Source organism: Typopeltis vanoorti, chromosome 2 (genome assembly GCF_054136105.1).
Source record: "Typopeltis vanoorti isolate ZY-2024b chromosome 2, IOZ_Tvanoo_1.0, whole genome shotgun sequence".
Lineage (NCBI taxonomy): Eukaryota > Metazoa > Arthropoda > Arachnida > Uropygi > Thelyphonidae > Typopeltis > Typopeltis vanoorti.
Genome location: NC_143550.1, coordinates 100,469,849 through 100,487,999, shown reverse-complemented (window position 1 = coordinate 100,487,999; position 18,151 = coordinate 100,469,849). Strand labels below are relative to the sequence as shown.

Here is an 18,151-nt window from a genome sequence, read left to right as displayed (position 1 = left end):
CTGCAATACATTATGAGCGGGGTGTGCTTTACATTATGGAAAATACTAAGAATAGTGATCAGAGTTTCCCTGGTGTCGCACCACCTTTAGACTTGAACTATGTTCAGGAGCAAACTTAACTGTTTGCTTACTTGGGATTAGGAGTAAAATAACCAAGTTTATTAAAATTACTTGGTAACCCTAATATACATTATTCCCAAGGTAAAAACACACACACACACACACACACATATATATATATATATATATATAACCATGATCTCTCAATTCACAATGTACTGCAGTCATCTAATTCTAGTATTTCTTATTCTCTCCATTTTTGTTATGTGAAATATTCGTCTCTCTTTGGGCCCACGCAACTTGTCTTACTGTTTTTTAGTCATCGCTCATGTCTCACTTCCATAGGTAAATACTGGAATAATGCATATTAAAGAGCTTTCTTCTTAAGCATAAAGGCAAATCTAATTTTAGATCATTTTTACACCGCAAAATACTTTGTTTCCTTGTATGATTTTTCTACTTATTACTTTATTGTGATTTTCCTTAACACTTAACTAATTGATAGTCCTCAGCACTTTCAATATGATTTCTGTTAATTTCATTTTGATTTGATTTGTTTTAAGTTAATCTTTAAAGCTTTTTTTCTTGCTTTCTCTGGCAAGATCATTTGGCATTTTCTGAACTTCTTTATTTTTTACTAAAAGAACAATATCATCTGCAAAATATGTGATTGATATTTTTTCCATTGATGGTAATTCCATAGTTTCGTCATGGTTCTTAAAAACTTCTGATGTAGCAGAAAACAATTTGGGTGATATAAGATCTCCTTGCTTACTCCTCCCCCAGTACCAAATTCTTTTCCTTGATATTTTACTTTTATACTGGCTGTTAGTTTTGATATACAGTTTTTAATAATCTGATATACAGGGTGATCAAAATAAAAGTATCCCTGTTGTAAGGCCTTGTGGAGCACAATCCAGTGATCAGAATGCTGCGGAACTTTGCAGGAATAAATTGTGCATCATGTGGAAGTGATATCTGAGAAATAAAAAAAAAAATAGTAGTTCAAAATTCACCACCAGGGACACTGTAAACACCAAATGCATGGAATTGCATATCACTCAACTCAGCAGGTGCCAGAAGGGTTTAGAAAGATGGATACAGGATTTTTTCCCTTCATTCTGGTTGTTAATACCATCCACAAGGATGGCACTAACCTTGCTCCAACTTGCTTTCCTCGTAAAGCTGTACCACCTAAACAATTGCAATGCTGTTGTGCTCTGTGATAGCTGCCTGAACAAATGTTGAAGAAATCCACTATTTCTATATGCACTGCGCCAAATAATTAGTCATTTTGAAAAAATGGGATTATCGTGAGTTAGACCTGGCAGAGGCCTCAAACTAATTAGTTCGCAGCAATTGAATGAAGTTGCTACTGCCATTGTGGAGCGGACCATGAATGACAGCATTGGTTATAGCAGTGCACATGCTGTATCAAGATACATGTGTATGCCTTACACACACACACACACACACACACACACACACACAATAGGCAGAAATGCGGATTCTATGGAAGATTCTGCATTTCTGCCTATTCAAGATAATCCTGACAAAGGTGTTGCGTCTGCATTACTTTGAAAGTTGAGTGACCACTTTAACATTCCTTGCTCAAGTAGAGTTGGATGCTGCATGCCTGGGGATGACTTTGTGGGGAAATGAGGCTCTCTTTCACCTGAATGGATCTGTGAATACCCACAATTGCCAGGGATCCAACACATTCCTTTGAATTCACTCAAAGTTACTCTCTGGTGTGGGTTTACAGCTTTGTTTATCATTGGACCATTCTTCTTTGAAGACATTTGCCAGTTAGGTCCTGTGACCTGCTCAGTTACTGTCGAGAGGTATTGCAATATGATAAACAATTTTGCTGTGCTACAGCAGTGCCTCTGCATGGATTCATGCAGCCTCCTTTTTTACGACATCTAAAAATAACTGTTTTTAAAAGAAAAAGTTGTTTTTGAACAGAATTGTTTAAAAAAAAATCAGTGTGCCATAAAAAAGTAGTACCTTGATTAACCAAATCAATACAAAAGTTCATTTCAGTATTGTTCATAAATTACTTTGTCCCTTGAAAAAAAATCAAGAGGAAGAAACAGTACTTTACTCTTTTAATGGATTTCATAGTATCTGTACAGTGTCATATTCTTACATTACTGGGAAATTAGGTTTTTTAGTTGTTCTTCTGGGTATTCTTGAATAGCTTTGTTGATAAGTTGTTTGCATCAGTTCTGCACATTGGTAACCAGGACGAGAGGGAACTACAAAGAAATTAAGTTTATATAATAATGCATACTAAAAAAAAAGAGAGCATGTTAAATTTAAAAGATATTTTATTATGTATAATAAAAAAAAATTAAATAATAATTTAGGATAAGCATCTTCAGAATAAACGTTTGTTTGTTTGGCAGTTAACAGTGATTTAATTAGCTTTTGTATAACAAATGCTTCATTGTCCTGTTTTAAATACCAGGACAAAGAAGCATTTGTTATACAAAAGTTGATGAGAGGAGATCACTAATATTTCATTGACATTATATCCTGTCCCTAACTATGAGAGTATGCCTCATTCCTTCTCATTTAACAAATTCCATACCTAAAGAGTATTCTTAATGAACACCTTTAATTCTGAAAACTTCATATAGTTTTAATGGAGTGTGGACAAGCTGGTTTTCAATACAACCACCAGTCCTGTACTCTTTCTCACAAAAAATCTCACTTCACTTCTCTTACTTAGTTCTTCGACATAGTCAGATTTCTCTTTGCAACCTTAGCATCTTAGCATCCATAATTTTTTAGCACAAACTTTTCACATCTGTAACTTCCTTAGCCTTTCAAAATCTCTGCATTTCCTATTCTATTCTAGATATTACTTCTCTGGTACATCTAATACTATACAAATTCCAAATCTTTTGCACCTAAAAAGTAGGAACAACCTTAAAAGTTTGGTGCACCATCCCATCCCACTCTCTGTGTGGGGAGATATGCCAAAAACCTCTTTTAGCATTTTTGATTGCTTTCTTACAGCCACACTCCAATTTCCATTACACAGTTAAACTGTTTCTATACATGCTTTTTCTATCAGTAGTATCTCTAAACTAGAACAGGAAAACCTTGTTTAATGCGAATTCAATATGTGCAATAATCAGTTATTATATTCAATCCCTGATATGGAAAAGAGAAAGACTGATGAAGAAAGTGGCTGTAATAAAAAGAGAAAAGTAATTAGGTTAGAGGAAAAGCTGGAAGTCATTAAGAGACATGAAAGTGGCATAAGCAATACAATGATTGTGCGAGACCTGGGATACAGCGTATCTACAGTTCAGACTACATTAAATAAGAGCAAAGAATACAAAGAACAAGGAAAAGTTGCTACTGCTTCTTTAAGCATGCAGATCATCTGAAATAGATGCCATTTAATGATCGAGATAAATGTCTTCTATCACTCTGGATTGAGGATTGTAACCAAAAATGAATACCTCTTAGTACAACGAATATTCAGGAAAAAAGCTCTCAATATTTTTACATCATTGAAAGAGACCAAATTTCAAGAGGAATGTGAAAGCTTTACTGTGAGTTTAGGATGGTTTGACCATTTTAAAAATCGAGCTGGACTGCATAACGTAAAAATAATTGGGGAATCTGCTATGCTGATAAAGATTCTGCGGTCAAGTTTCCTGAAGAATTGCATCATTAAAATTTATATATATATATATATATATATATATAAAATCTTTATTCGCTCTGACAAGTTGCTTTATATAAATCAGTAGCTTTCTGCACTGAATGACTGCATTATAAACAGGTGTACTGAAAGTTTGATATAGGCTTATTTGGAACTGCCTTTAACATTACAATAAAACTTGTTCTTTGTTTTGTTTGCATCTATGCTGAATAGTATCTGTGGAAGGAGTGGCATTTTTCAATATACAGGGTCAATTTCTTTCCAGTTGTCTCTAATTGCAATTAAATATAGTACATAAATTATAATTGTCTCTGTACTCTGTTTAGTGATATTATAAAACTTCTACTGTTTTGCTTGACTATGTGCAGCAGTATGGTGTCTGTGGAGGAGGATATGTTTTTTTTTGCTATATAGAGATGTTATCATTGTTATTCTTGTCTTATCTTCATTAAGAATCAATGTAGTGAATAAAAATTGATTTTTTTCTTGTGAATAATATGAAACCTATGTTTTATATGAAAAGGACTGTCTATTTAGTGATCCCCGACAAAATACCGGCATATCCAAAATTTAGCACTAAGTAGATAGAAAACAAAAAAAAGTAAAATATAAATTAATAAAATAATATAAAATAATATAAATACACATAACAAGCACAATAAATCACAGGATTGATTTGCTTGATGGTCCAATGCAATTAATTGTTGGATAACCTTGAATAATTTAATTTATCAATCAATATGATTTTAAATATAAAAAGCATAAAGGTCAAATGAATAATAGCTATGTTTCATATTCACTGTTTATGTGAGAAGCACAAAGGTTTTATGCTTCGTGGTGAGATTAGATTATAATCCAATTTCACCACAATGATAATTTGGCAAATACTAGAGTGGGATGTGGATAATTTGAATTTTGATACGATTTTTAAATACAGCCATACAATATGCACAGAAACTGGAAAAAGTTGGAAAAGGATGAAATAACTCGTTTTACTTACTTATTATACACAAGTTCCAATGTCATTCAACTATAATCATACAATCTTCAAATGCTCTGGTGGAAATGGGACATTCAGTAGATCGTCTACACTGTTTCCAATTGTAAACAGGGCAAAAAGTTATAAATTATTTATAAAAAGAATTATATATTGAAAACTTTTCTATCTTCTTCTTGAGTATTCTGCAATTGAGCAGGTTCTTAATCCTTACTTTTAAACTTACACGGTGATCCGAATGCATTTTTGAATATTATGGAAACAATTACCGTGTTTGAATAAAAACTTTAGTTTAATATAACTAAAATCTACATTCGACGTTTCGATCTTTATGTCAAGGTCATCTTCTGGAGCATACAACTATACACAGAAAACAAGCTACACTACAATCAAACTGGTTTGTTAAAGATACTGACCGACCGCTACTACAATTGTTGGCCTGACCTCTGGTGAAAAAAAAAAAAAATTATACATCAACACTAGAGTCCTATTATTAGTGTTATCTGTTGGTTGTAGAAATACATTGGGCACAACAACAAGTAACTATCTATATACATATATTAACATCATGATTACATCTGTACATTCCAGCCAGTTGGTATGGAATGGTTTCTAATACTAGTTGAAGATTGGCTAGAGTTCTGACTTATGCTGGATCTTATATATTAGGTAGGCTGAATGTGTGCCATCCAGATCCTTGGAATTTTCATGCCATCTTTGTTGTTGATATTTGGGTGGTTTATCAAGATTTTGCAGGCTTCCTTAAATTTCCTTTCACACCAGGTTTTTGTGTGGTGTAAAGACTGGGTGCTTTTCCAGTTGATTTGGTGTAAGGTGTTGAGCGTGTGGTCTGAGAGGCCTGCTTCACCATAATGGTTATATTTTAATGTGTTCTTTCTTGCGTATAGGGATTGTCCGTCCTATTTCACCATGTACGGTAAGTTACAGGTGCAGTGGATGCAATAGACTCTAGGATGTGCTAATGGGAGGAGAGGATCCTTAGAGGAGTTGAATATGGTTTTAAGTTTAGTGGGTGGTTAAAAGGTGGCATTGAGGTTATGATGTTGTAGGATTCTGTTGATTTTTTCTGATAACCCTTTAATGTATGGGATGGCTATGGTTTTACTGTAATCTAGATTCGTTTTTGTTGTTGTTTTATGGAGTATTTTATTAATAGTATTTTTGTTATAGCCAGTATTTATGAATGTGTCGCTGATGATTTTTAGTTCATGTTTCAGGGTTTGTTCGTTAGAGCAAATTATTGTAGCTCTGTTTTTAAGGGTGTTAATGACTCCATATTTTTGTGATGGGTGGTGGTATGAATTAGCATGTATATATTGGCCAGTGTGTGTCGGTTTTCAGTAGACCATGAAGGATAGACTGACTGAAGGAAGACGTGTCTAGGAACGGGAGCGAATTTTGATTTTCGATTTCGATGGTAAATTGTATGTGTTTGTGTTGTTTGTTCAGGTGGCTAAGGAATATGTTTAGCGTTTGTCGCCCGTGCGGCCAGATCGCGAACACGTCGTCAACGTATCTAAGCCAGACTGTCAGTCTTAGTGTGGTGGAATCAAGAGCCCTTTGCTCAAAGGTTTCCATGTAGAAGTTAGCGATTAGGGGTGATAGTGGTGAGCCCATGGCTGTACCTTCTTTCTGTAGGTAAAATTTGTTTTGCTGCACGAAGTAACCAGACTTTAGTACGTGGGCAAAGAGGGCCGTAATGTCGGGCGGAAATTTGTTCTGTAGTAGGAGAATTGTGTCATTGATGGGGACATTAGTGAAAAGGGCAGAAATGTTGAAACTGAATAATAAGTTGTCTTTGTCGAGTGTTATGTTTTTAATTTTGTTTATAAAGTGTTGTGTGTTTTTTATGTAGGAGGGGGAATGACCTACCAACTCCTTGAGTGTTGCTGCTAACTTCTTTGCTAAGTAGTAATTGGGACTGTCTATTTTCCTTCCACGATTGGTCGAAGGGGCACATTTTGTTGTGTATTTTCGGGACCCCATATATTGTGTGTGTGGGGGGGCATAGTGGGGTTTGAGTTTTTCAACCGTGTCTGGTGGCCAAGAAGTGACTGACTTGAGTGGTTTCTCTGTTTTATCCTTTTTGTTGGGTTATAATTTATCAGCTTATATGTGTTGTTATCGGCTAATAGTTGATTCATTTGAAGTACGCATGTTGACCTGTCAATGACGACAGTGGCATTGACTTTATCCGTTTTCGTTATTATTATGTTTTGTTTGGCTTTTAATGACTTAATTGCTGCTAGTTGTATTTTTTTGAGAAATTGTTCTGTATGGTTTTCTTAGTGTTTAGGACATTACTAGTTTCTAGTCGTATTTTATCTGCTATATTGTTAGGTAGGTACCTGATGCCTCTTTCTATGTGGTAGATAAAATCCAATTTGTTTACCTTTTTAGGTGGCTATTCCGTAGTTAAGTCCTTTATTCAGTAGTGTAAGTTCTCCGTTGTTCAGGGTGTGGCTTGATCACATAGTTCTTGCTTGCTGGTGGTTGGTCGCTCCTTATCTCCCTTGTTGTAGTTGTCTCCATAATTTCAAAAATGCATTTGGATCACCGTGTAAGCTAAAAAGAAAGAATTCAGATCATCCATGGAAATGATACCCACAAGCGCTGAAATCGCTATGGTAAGTTAAAGATTCGTATTTCCCTCTTGATCAATCGGCTGGCCTTTTTAAAGAGATGCAGAGACAATAACCTCATTCCTATCTGCATCAGGCTAAAAAAGAAATTTATGTCCGCTAAGGCACTCTGTATTTATGACCGCACAGAAAAAGCAATGCTCAGAGAACAGATTTAAACAGCCTGCCAAAACCTACTAGCTACAACACAGAATCTGGTTTCAAAAATGCAATCTGAACTATTGAACTATATTAATCCAGACATTCTCCAAGTACTTGAAAGAATTACTGACAATTCGGCCAAACATACCCTGGAAAAGAATAAAGAAAAACTCAAGACCAAATTCCACAGTTTGAAACAACGGTAAAATATGGCGGCCAATCACAGGAATCCATCCAATCAGAACACCAACAATGAACAACAAACAAGGGAAACAAGGAGCAACCAACCACCGGCAAGCAAGAACCATGTGATCAACCTATCAAGCCACACCCTGAACAACGGCAAACTTACGCTACTGAATAAAGGACTTAACTATGCAATAGCACCTAAAAAGGTAAACAAATTGGATTTTATCTACCACATAGAAAGAGGCATCAGGTCCCTGCCTAACAATATAGCAGATAAAATACGACTAGAAACTAGTACTGTCCTAAACACTAAGAAAACCATACAGAACAATCTCACAAAAACAGAACTAGCAGCAATTAAGTCATTAAAAGCCAAGCAAAGCATAATAATAACCAAAACAGATAAAGGCAATGCCACTGTCATCCTTGACAGGTCAACATACGTACTTCAAATGAATCAACCAGTAGCCGATAACAACACATAAGCTGGTAAATTATAACCCAACAAAAAGGATAAAGGATAAAACAGAGAAACTACTCAAGTCCGTCACTTCTTGGCCACCAGACATGGTTAAAAAACTGAAACCCCACTATGCCACCTCCCCCCAGAATATATGGGGTCCCAAAAATACACAAACAAAATGTGCTCCTTCGACCAATCGTGGAAGGAATAGACAGTCCCAATTACTACTTAGCCAAGAAATTAGCAGCAACACTCAAGGAGTTGGTAGGTCATTCCCCCTTCTACATAAAAAACACACAACACTTTATAAACAAAATTAAAAACATAACACTCGACAAAGACGACTTATTATTCAGTTTCGATGTTTCTGCCCTTTTCACTAATGTCCCCATCAATGACGCAATTCTCCTACTACAGAACAAATTTCCGCCCGACATTACGGCTCTCTTTGCCCATGTACTAAAGTCTGGTTACTTCGTGTGGCAAAGCAAATCTTTCCTACAGAAAGAAGGTACAGCCATGGGCTCACCACTATCCCCCCCCCCCCAATCTCTAACTTCTACATGGAAATCTTTGAGCAAAGGGCTCTTGATTCCACCACGCTAAGAGCGACCATTGGCTTAGATATGTTGACGACGTGTTCGCGATCTGGCCGCACGGGCGACAAACGCTAAACACATTCCTTAGCCACCTGAACAAACAACATGAACGCATACATTTCACAATCAAAATCGAAAATCAAAATTCGCTCCCATTCCTAGACACTAGTCACATGTTTTCCTTCAGGCAGTCTATCCTTCACGGTCTACCAAAAACCAACACACACTGGCCAAAAATACATGCTAATTCATACCACCACCCATCACAAAAATATGGAGTCATTAACACTCCTAAAAACAGAGCTACAACAATTTGCTCTAACCAGCAAGCCCTGAAACAAGAACTAAAAATCATCAGCGACACATTCATAAATAATGGCTATAACAAAAATACTATTAATAAAATACCCCATAAAACAACAACAAAAACGAATCAACAGATTACAGAGCCATCCCATTCATTAAAGGGTTATCAGAAAAAATCAACAGAATCCTACAACATTATAACCTCAATGCCACCTTTTAACCACCCACTAAACTTAAAACCATATTCAACTCCTCTAAGGATCCTCTCCTCCCATTAGCACATCCTCGAGTCTATTGCATCCACTGCACCTGTAACTTACCGTACATGGTGAAACAGGAAGGACGATCCCTATACGCAAGAAAGAACACATTAAAATATAACCATTATGGTGAAGCAGGCCTCTCAGATCACACGCTCAACACCTTACACCAAATCAACTGGAAAAGCACCCAGTCTTTACACCACACAAAAACCTGGTATGAAAGGAAATTTAAGGAAGCCTGCAAAATCTTGATAAACCACCCAAATATCAACAACAAAGATGGCATGAAAATTCCAAGGATCTGGATGGCACACATTCAGCCTACCTAATATATAAGATCCAGCATAAGTCAGGACCCTAGCCAATCTTCAACTAGTATTAGAAACCATTCCATACTAACTGGCTGGAATGTACAGATATAATCATGATGTTAATATATGTATATAGATAGTTACTTGTTGTTGTTGCGCCCAATGTATTTCTACAACCAACAGATAACACTAATAATAGGACTCTAGCGTTGATGTATAATTTTTTTTTTTTTTTTTTCACCAGAGGTCAGGCCAACAATTGTAGCGGTTTGTCAGTTTCTTTAACAAACCAGTTTGATTGTAGTGTAGCTTGTTTTCTGTGTATAGTTGTATGCTCCAGAAAATGACCTTGACATAAAGGTCGAAATGTCGAATGTAGATTTTAGTTATATTAAACTAAAGTTTTTATTCAAACACGGTAGTTGTCTCCATAATTTTCAAAAATGCATGAGCAGGTTTTTCTTTTAGTAGCAAAACCTTTTCTTCCACAGTTTTCTGTTCTGAGCCTTCTCTTTCAAGGTTGTGTGGCTGTCTCCATTCAGCATGTCATCTAGCATTGTTTTCCTTACTCTTTCTCTGGGTCTTTTTCCATCGATTTTTCCTTCAATGGCATCTCTGGTGATTCAATTCCCTCTCAGAATATGACCGATCCAGTTTCCCTTTCTTCTTTTTATCCTCCTTAACAGACTTCTTTCTTCTTCTACTCTTTTTAAGACCTCTTCATTAGTTATTTTATCTGTCCATTTGATTTTTTCCATCCTTCTCCAAATCCACATCTCACAGCTTTCCAAAATCTTAATTTCTTCTTTCTTCAATGTCCAAGTTTCAGCTGCATAGAGGGCAACATTCCACACATAACATTTTATTAGGTTTTTATCCATTTTACTTCTGAATAAATTCCATTTTCTATTAAAGGTATCTCTTCCCATCACTATTCTTGCTTTTATGTCACTTTTACATCTTCCATCACTGCTAATAACACTTCCTAGATATTTAAATGTCGTTACTTGATTAAATTTTTCCCCATTTATTCTGATATCCATATTTGCCTCTTTCCTTGCTATTTTCATTACCTTTGTTTTTCTTATGTTAATTTTCATTCCATAATTGATACAGGATTCCAGTAATCTGTTCAGCAGATGTTGTAGTTCTGTTTCAGTATTTGTTGATAATGCCTTGTTGTCTGTCTACCTCCAATCTTTATTTCTTCTTAATAATTCTCCAGTGCTTCTTTTAACATGTTCGCTGCCAACTACGAGTATACTCGTAGTTGGTAAACTAGCTACACAAGCCAGCTACGAGTATACTCATATGATGCTTACCGCCGGCAATGAGATTACTGTAGTGACCTTGAAGAAGTGAAAATGCTTGGCTTGTGGGGCTAGCATCAAAACTGTGTATTCTCATAGATCGTATATGCGCTGTACAAGCCAACTACGAGTATACTCGTATGACGCTTACCACCGGCAACGAGATTACCGTACTTACCTTGAAGAAGTGAAATTGCTTGGCATAGGGGAACAGACTATGCCAAAGTAGCATGGCAGCGAACGTGTTAATACTGCTTCAGAATACATTTTAAACAAAATTGGTGACAGAGAACAGCCTTGTCTTACTCCTCATCCAATGATACCTGGTTTTGTTGTACCATATATGTCTCTCACTATGGCAGTTGTCCCATATATAGTGAAATAATTAGCCTTCTGTCTTTCCAATCTATACCAATCCTTTCCATTCCACCATCTTATCCCATTTTACAAAGTCAAAAGCTTTTTCAAAATCTATGTAACAGATATTAACTTCTTTATTCACTTTCAGACTTCTTTCACGTACTATTCATAACAGTCCAATCGCATCTCTTGTTCGCCTACCCTTCCTGAAACCAAACTGATCTTCTCCAAGAAATTCTTCCACCTTAGATGCAATTCTTTGTGTTAAGATTCTCATAAGTATTTTTGATGTATGGGAAATGAGGCTTATTGTTCTAAAATCTATATAACAGATATTAACTTCTTTATTCACTTTCAGACTTCTTTCACTTACTATTCTTAACAGTCCAATTGCATCTCTTGTTCGCCTACCCTTTAACAGGATAGTTTAACAGGGAGTCTTTAACAGGATAAATACATAAATATCGGTGATATAGCTATTCCGTACACTTAGTGCACACATAATTCATACCACACCTAGATGAATTATCTGAACCCTGTTATTAATTTGATATATTCTCTGCCTATAGTCATTTACTAAAGCTGTATATAGGGGCTGTTTATTATTTATATTTTGCAAACAAATCTTCCCATCTCCAAGTTTTTTAAATTATGCCCATCATGAATGTGAACATGCAGTGTCTCGCTGTTATAGGATCACATGTAATTTGTTCTGTTCCAGTAGCAACTTAGTGGACACACAATACTACATCAGTAAATTACAGAAAGTTTTTCACTTGGTTACAAATTTGACAAATTATATTCTTGTTTTAATCCTTTACCCAAGTATAAGCAAACATAGTTTGCATATGAAGTATCTTTACATCTAGGCTGCTTGTGTATATATACTGTTGCCTTGAATCAGTTGTCTCAATATTTCATAATGCAAAGCAGTATACATGTTTTAACAATTTGTGCTTTGTATTATGGGAAGCCAAGGAAACTGATGTGAAGTCAGCAGTCGCTATATACAAATAGTCTGGTCATGAGAATACTTCACACACAAAACTGTGCTTGGTTACACTTGGTAAAGGATTAAAACTAGAATACACTTTCTTGTCTAGTATAATTAACTGTAAATTATTAGAAATTCATTTACCTATAATGAAAGTCATGCCTGTTCTTTTCCTTTCAGGCATGAGATGATTTGTTCCTGTCGGGCATGAACGTTAAGTAGCAGAACCATTTTATATATGATCTCTTTAACATGTTCATGCCTGGCAGGGACAGATCCTTTCATATCATACTTGACTTTAGGACAGTATACAAGAATTTGTCTTATATTTCTATTTGCATTAATAATTAATATCAACTCATTTTTCACATGGTTCTGCCACTGGCACCATCTATTCATTCAGTTTAGATGAACTGTTATTTCTAGCCCAACTGCTCTCACCACAAAGTTGTTTAATTGTCATTATTATTCCAAGAAGCCAGATCTTTGGGAACAGACCATATGGTATTAACTCCAAGAAGTAAACTTTTTACTGATACACACTAAAGGTTGAAACATATATGAATGATTGTTACCATAATGTAAAAATTGATTTCTTAATTATTTCTCTCTGGTAATCAGAGAAAAATGAACAGAAAGGTAGTATACTGTAGCAGAATTAGGCCAGAGTGTGTGTGTGTGTTCATAGAATAGTCTGTTTAGCAAGTGGATGTAAGAATTTTTACATAGACTGGAAGGAGTAGTAGTATATGGGAACAAGGAGAACGAGTTTGTAGAATTTCTGAGAAATAAGTATCTTAAGCAGCATGTGATTGAAGCTTTTGAATTTGATGATAACTTCAGAAGATGTGGTTGTTAATAAGGTGTAGACACTGCCGCCAGTTGGTGAGAGTGATCATGAGGTACTTGTTTGGGAAGTGATGAAACAAGAAAAGGTCACTGCCAAAAATGGATACATGTGGAAGTATGAAACAGGTGATTATAGGAAGCTTTGTAGTTAGTTAGCATCAGTACGTTGGGTAGATGAGTTGAGCGGAAAAGATGTTGACAATGCATGGAAATTCATAAGGCAGTATCTGACAAAAGCAATGTATGACTGCATACTGAGGGTTAAGTGAGTAAATAGAGTGGGAGTGAAATGGATGAACAGTGAAATCAAGCAAACTGGATGACATATCACCGCTGGAAAAGAAACTTTTATGGAGGAGGTACAAGACAGTTGATAGTGATCAGATCCATGGAGAGTATAAGGTGCAGGCTAAAAGGTGACGATCATGGTAAAGAAAGAAAAGGTGCAGTATGAGAAGAGATTGGCTGGTCAGGCCAAGGTTAACTCAAGGGAATTTTTCCACTACATGGCAAGCAAGAGGAAGAATAATTATGGTAGACTAAATTGGTGGATAGTCATGGCAGCAGAATAATAACAGCTGCAAAAGATACACTAGTGGCCAAAATTGTGGAAACCTTTTGGAAAAAGTGTATTTTTGAGGTTTGATGGCTCATAACACTGCTTTTTTTTTTGGTGTAATACCATAAAATTATATACCAATGGAAAGATAATTTAATCAAGAATGTAATGCAACAAAGTTTGTTCAATTATCTGTATTCTATGAAACGTTATAGCCAAATAACCAGAAAAAAGAAGCACAACTTGCTTAGGTTGATACGAAGTAGCTTTCCTTCATTTGAATGTAGTCAATGAGCATGAGTGTTTAGAAAGCCAATCAGGTGTCATCTTGTTTTGGCAGTGAGCCAGTAAGGTCACAGTAGGATTCAGCTATTGATGTCATGTATTGGAGCTGAGAGGAGGACATTTGTCAGTGTGTTATGTGATTGCTATCAAGTTGGTTGGGTTTTTTTTGTGTTTTTTCATTTAGCAAGCTTGTGAAACTTAATAAAATTAAAGAAATGGTGCAAAGAGTTGACTGGTCACCCAGAAAGCGATGTAAAATAGTACTATTAAGTGAAGAAGGCTACAGTTATGAAGAAATTAGAAGAAAAATTGGTGGGAACTTAACCGAAGGTGGCATTTCTAAATTTTTGAAGAGATATAAGGAGACTCAGTCACTACAAAACCAGACTGGTAATGGCAGGAAAAGGTGCACAACAGCAAGTAATGATAGACGAATTGAGAGACTGTGCCTACGTGACAGAAGAAAATCATCTGGGTGTATACAAGATGAAATGGCACAATACAATGTGAAGTTGAGTGCAAGGACTGTTCAGCGCAGACTGCAGGAATTTGGTCTAAATGCTAGAATTCCACGAAAAAAGCCATTTTTATCTCTCAAACAAAGGTTGAAAAGATTAAACTGGGCTGAAACCCATGTTAACTGGACAGCGGAACAATGGGATAGTGTTATTTGGAATGATAAGACCAAAATCTCCCTGTTTGGTAATGATGGCATAAAATACGTGAGGAGAAGAGTTGCATCCTGATTGCATTACACCTACCATGAAACACCCACTTAGTGTTATGATCTGGGGTTGTATGACATCAAAAGGTGTGGGCAGAATTTGTGTGATTAATGGCAATATAAATGCCCAAAAATACATAAATGAAATGCTTGAGCCCAAACTGAAGCCTTCCACACATGATCTTTTCAAAGATAATGAAGCATTTATATTTCAACAGGATTCAGCTCCATGTCATGTTACTGTTGTGTGAAAAATGTGGTTTCAAGATAATCATATTCCACTCCTGGAATGGCTTGGGAATAGCCCAGACCTTAACCCAATCGAAAATCTATGGAGCCGACTAAAGAAACTTGTTAGTCAGAAGCAACCCAGCAATAAAACCCAATTAATAGAAGCAATAATTCAATCTTTGAATTATTTATTTTGAATTATTTTGAACTGATATATCACATAGACAATGTGATGACGTCCAATACATCAGTACTATTACTATTCCATTTGTCAGTAGCATTTCCAAAAAATTAGCTAATCTTCTAAAACCACATAATATCAGAGTAGCATTCAAGCCAATCAACACTATTCGGAAATTTTTAAGATCACCAAAAGATCCTCATCCATTCTACAAGTACTCTGGAGTATATAATATACCTTGTTCATGTGGTATTAGTTATGTAGATCAGATCTCTAGAAGCTTTGAAACGAGAAAGAAAGAACACATAGGATATGTCAGAAACAACAGACAAGACATTTCAGGCCTTTCTTGCCACTTTGCCTCTACTAACCATCACATTGAATGGGATAAGAGCCTTATGCCCTATATAGAAGATAACTACCATTCAAGAACCTTCAAGGAAGCAGCTACAGTCGCCCATAAAACTGAAAACCTAAACAAGAATCAAGGTCTAACCTTACCAGAAATTTGGAAAGCTTTAATCAGATCATTTAACATCAAAGAAATGAACTTTCATAACAATTACATCATGAGCCATAACGAATAAATCACGTTCCTGAGACACGCTCATTGCCTCATTCAATACTAATTTTTTGTATGAATTAGAACCATCAGTTATAACCTAGTCTGTTACCTTCATTTAGCTTACTAGTTTGTATTCCCTGAAGATGCCGATAGAAAAAAATTGGCGAAACATGTAGGATAATAAAATAAAGCTATTTGACGAACATTAAAAAAAGTATAATATTCTTAATTCAATCTTTGTTTTACATTATAACAGCTACAGAACTAAAAAAGTTGGTTCACTCCATGGGAAGGCGTTGTAAGGCCATAATTAACGCTAAAGGTTACCCAACTAAGTATTAACTCGCATTGTGAGAATTTTTGTATATCTAATTTTTTCTATGTGTTTCACTTTTATTCTTTATAACTACTGTTTTAATAAAAAATCCTTCATAAAAGTTATTGCATTACATTCTTGATTAAATTATCTTTCCATTGATATATAATTTTATGGTATTACTCAAAAAAAAAGTGGTGTTATGAGCGATCAAACCTCAGAAATACACTTTTTCCAAAAGGTTTCCACAATTTTGGCCACTAGTGTAGTAGAATTATTGAACGAGCACTTTATCAGCATATATCATACTGGTGTAAATGATCCGGTGCAATATATTAGAAGAGAAACAAATATTAGGAGAATTGGAAGTGAAAGAAAGGGGTTTATCAGGTGTTGGGTTAGATGTGAATATAGCTGTGGGAATGGATGACATATCACCACGTATGTTTAAGGAATGTGCACCATAGCTAGTTATGCCCTTGACCTGGTTATTTAATGAAAGTCTTGCAGTGGGTAGGGTTCCTAAGGAGTAGAAAGAAGGCAAAATAATACCACTCCACAAGAGGTACTATTTTGCCTTCTTTGGTTCTAAGACAGAACTCTCCAACTATAGGCCAGTTTGTATAACTGCAATTATCGTCAAGGTGTTGGAGAGATTGGTAAGGACTAGAATACAGAATTAGTTTGATGGACATGGAATTCTTTATGATGGTCAGCATTGATTTGTAAAGGGTAGGTCCTATTTCAGTAATTTACTTGCATTTTTTGATAAGGTGATGATTGTGTTAGATAAGGGAGAATCATATACAGTGATATTCTTAGACTTTGCAAAAGCGTTTGATAGATTACCACATGATAAGTTGGAGTAAAAGCTGCAGAGGATGGGAATGGACAGGTATATTGGTTAGATGGATCAGAGATTGGCTCTCTGAAAGATACCAGCAGATTTTGTATGATGGAGCAGTGTCTCAAAAAAGAAGGGTAACCAGTGGTGTGCTCCAGGGTTCTGTTATTGGACCCTCTGCTGTTTAACTTGTTTGTAAGCGATATATCTTGTGAACTGACTGGAGATCTTCAGTTATTTGCTGATGATGGAAAGTTGGGAAGCATTATAAGTAGCACTGCTGATGTTGAATCCATTCAGGAAGATATGAATAGACTTTTTACTTGGACAAAAGAGTGGGGTTGTAGTTTTAATATCAATAAGTGCAAGTTGTTGCATTTTGGAGTGCAGAAACATAAGGCTCTGTATTATATCGATAGTGCTGTACTGTAGGAAGCGGATGAGATTAGAGATTTGAGAGTAGACTGAAGTTTAGAGAGCATATTGCTAGTGTTGCAAAGGTTGCACATCATAGTGCTGCTATGATAAGAAGTACTCTAACATGCAAGGATAAGGAAGTGGTTGTGCCACTGTATAAGGCACTGGTCAGACCGCACTTGGACTATTGTGCTCAGATTTGGTCACCTGGTTTTCAATGTGATGTGGAGACATTGGAGAGGGTCCAGAGACGAGTGACTAAGACAATATCAGGAGTTTGGAATGCTGGCTATGGAGAGAGGTTGAAGGGATGTGGATTGCAGAGTTTGGTGGATAGGAGGAAAAGAGGTGATATGATAATGATAGAGATGTTTAAGTTAGTGAGAGGATTTTATTAGATTAATCCAGAGGGGATGGTAAAAAAGAGTAGAAGGTGAGAGGGGAAGAACCAGAGGTCATTCCTGAAAGTTATGTAAAAGTGTGGTGAAGAAGGGTGTGAGGAGTAGATTTTTTACATGAAGAATTGTCAGTGAATGGAATGCATTGCCAGAATGTGTTGTTAATGCAAGAAGTGTTAAGGACTTTAAGATTCTATATGATAAATATGTTGTCAGTTGAATGAACCTCCTACGATGAGTCTGTCGACTCCATGGAAGGTGTAATAATAATAATAACAATAATAATATTTTCTGAAATCATTATAGAATTAATTGCAACTTACCTATCCCATAAGGAATAACTTTTTCTTCTGGTTGTGTTCTTTGTAGGACCTGTATCTTTAATAACTTTATTCTTTCTTTATAGGAATCCATTTTTGGCACTATCTGGCTGTCTTCCAT

General features: G+C 35.9%; 1 long non-coding RNA gene across 1 annotated transcript; it reads right to left on the bottom strand.

Moving 5' to 3' along the window:
- Window positions 1-2,208: 2,208 nt before the first annotated feature.
- LOC150109290 (uncharacterized) lies at window positions 2,209-18,151 on the bottom strand. The gene is made up of 2 exons (XR_016549187.1): window positions 18,034-18,151; window positions 2,209-2,321 (listed from the first exon to the last, which is right to left on the bottom strand). It is a non-coding gene; the product is annotated as an uncharacterized LOC150109290 (long non-coding RNA).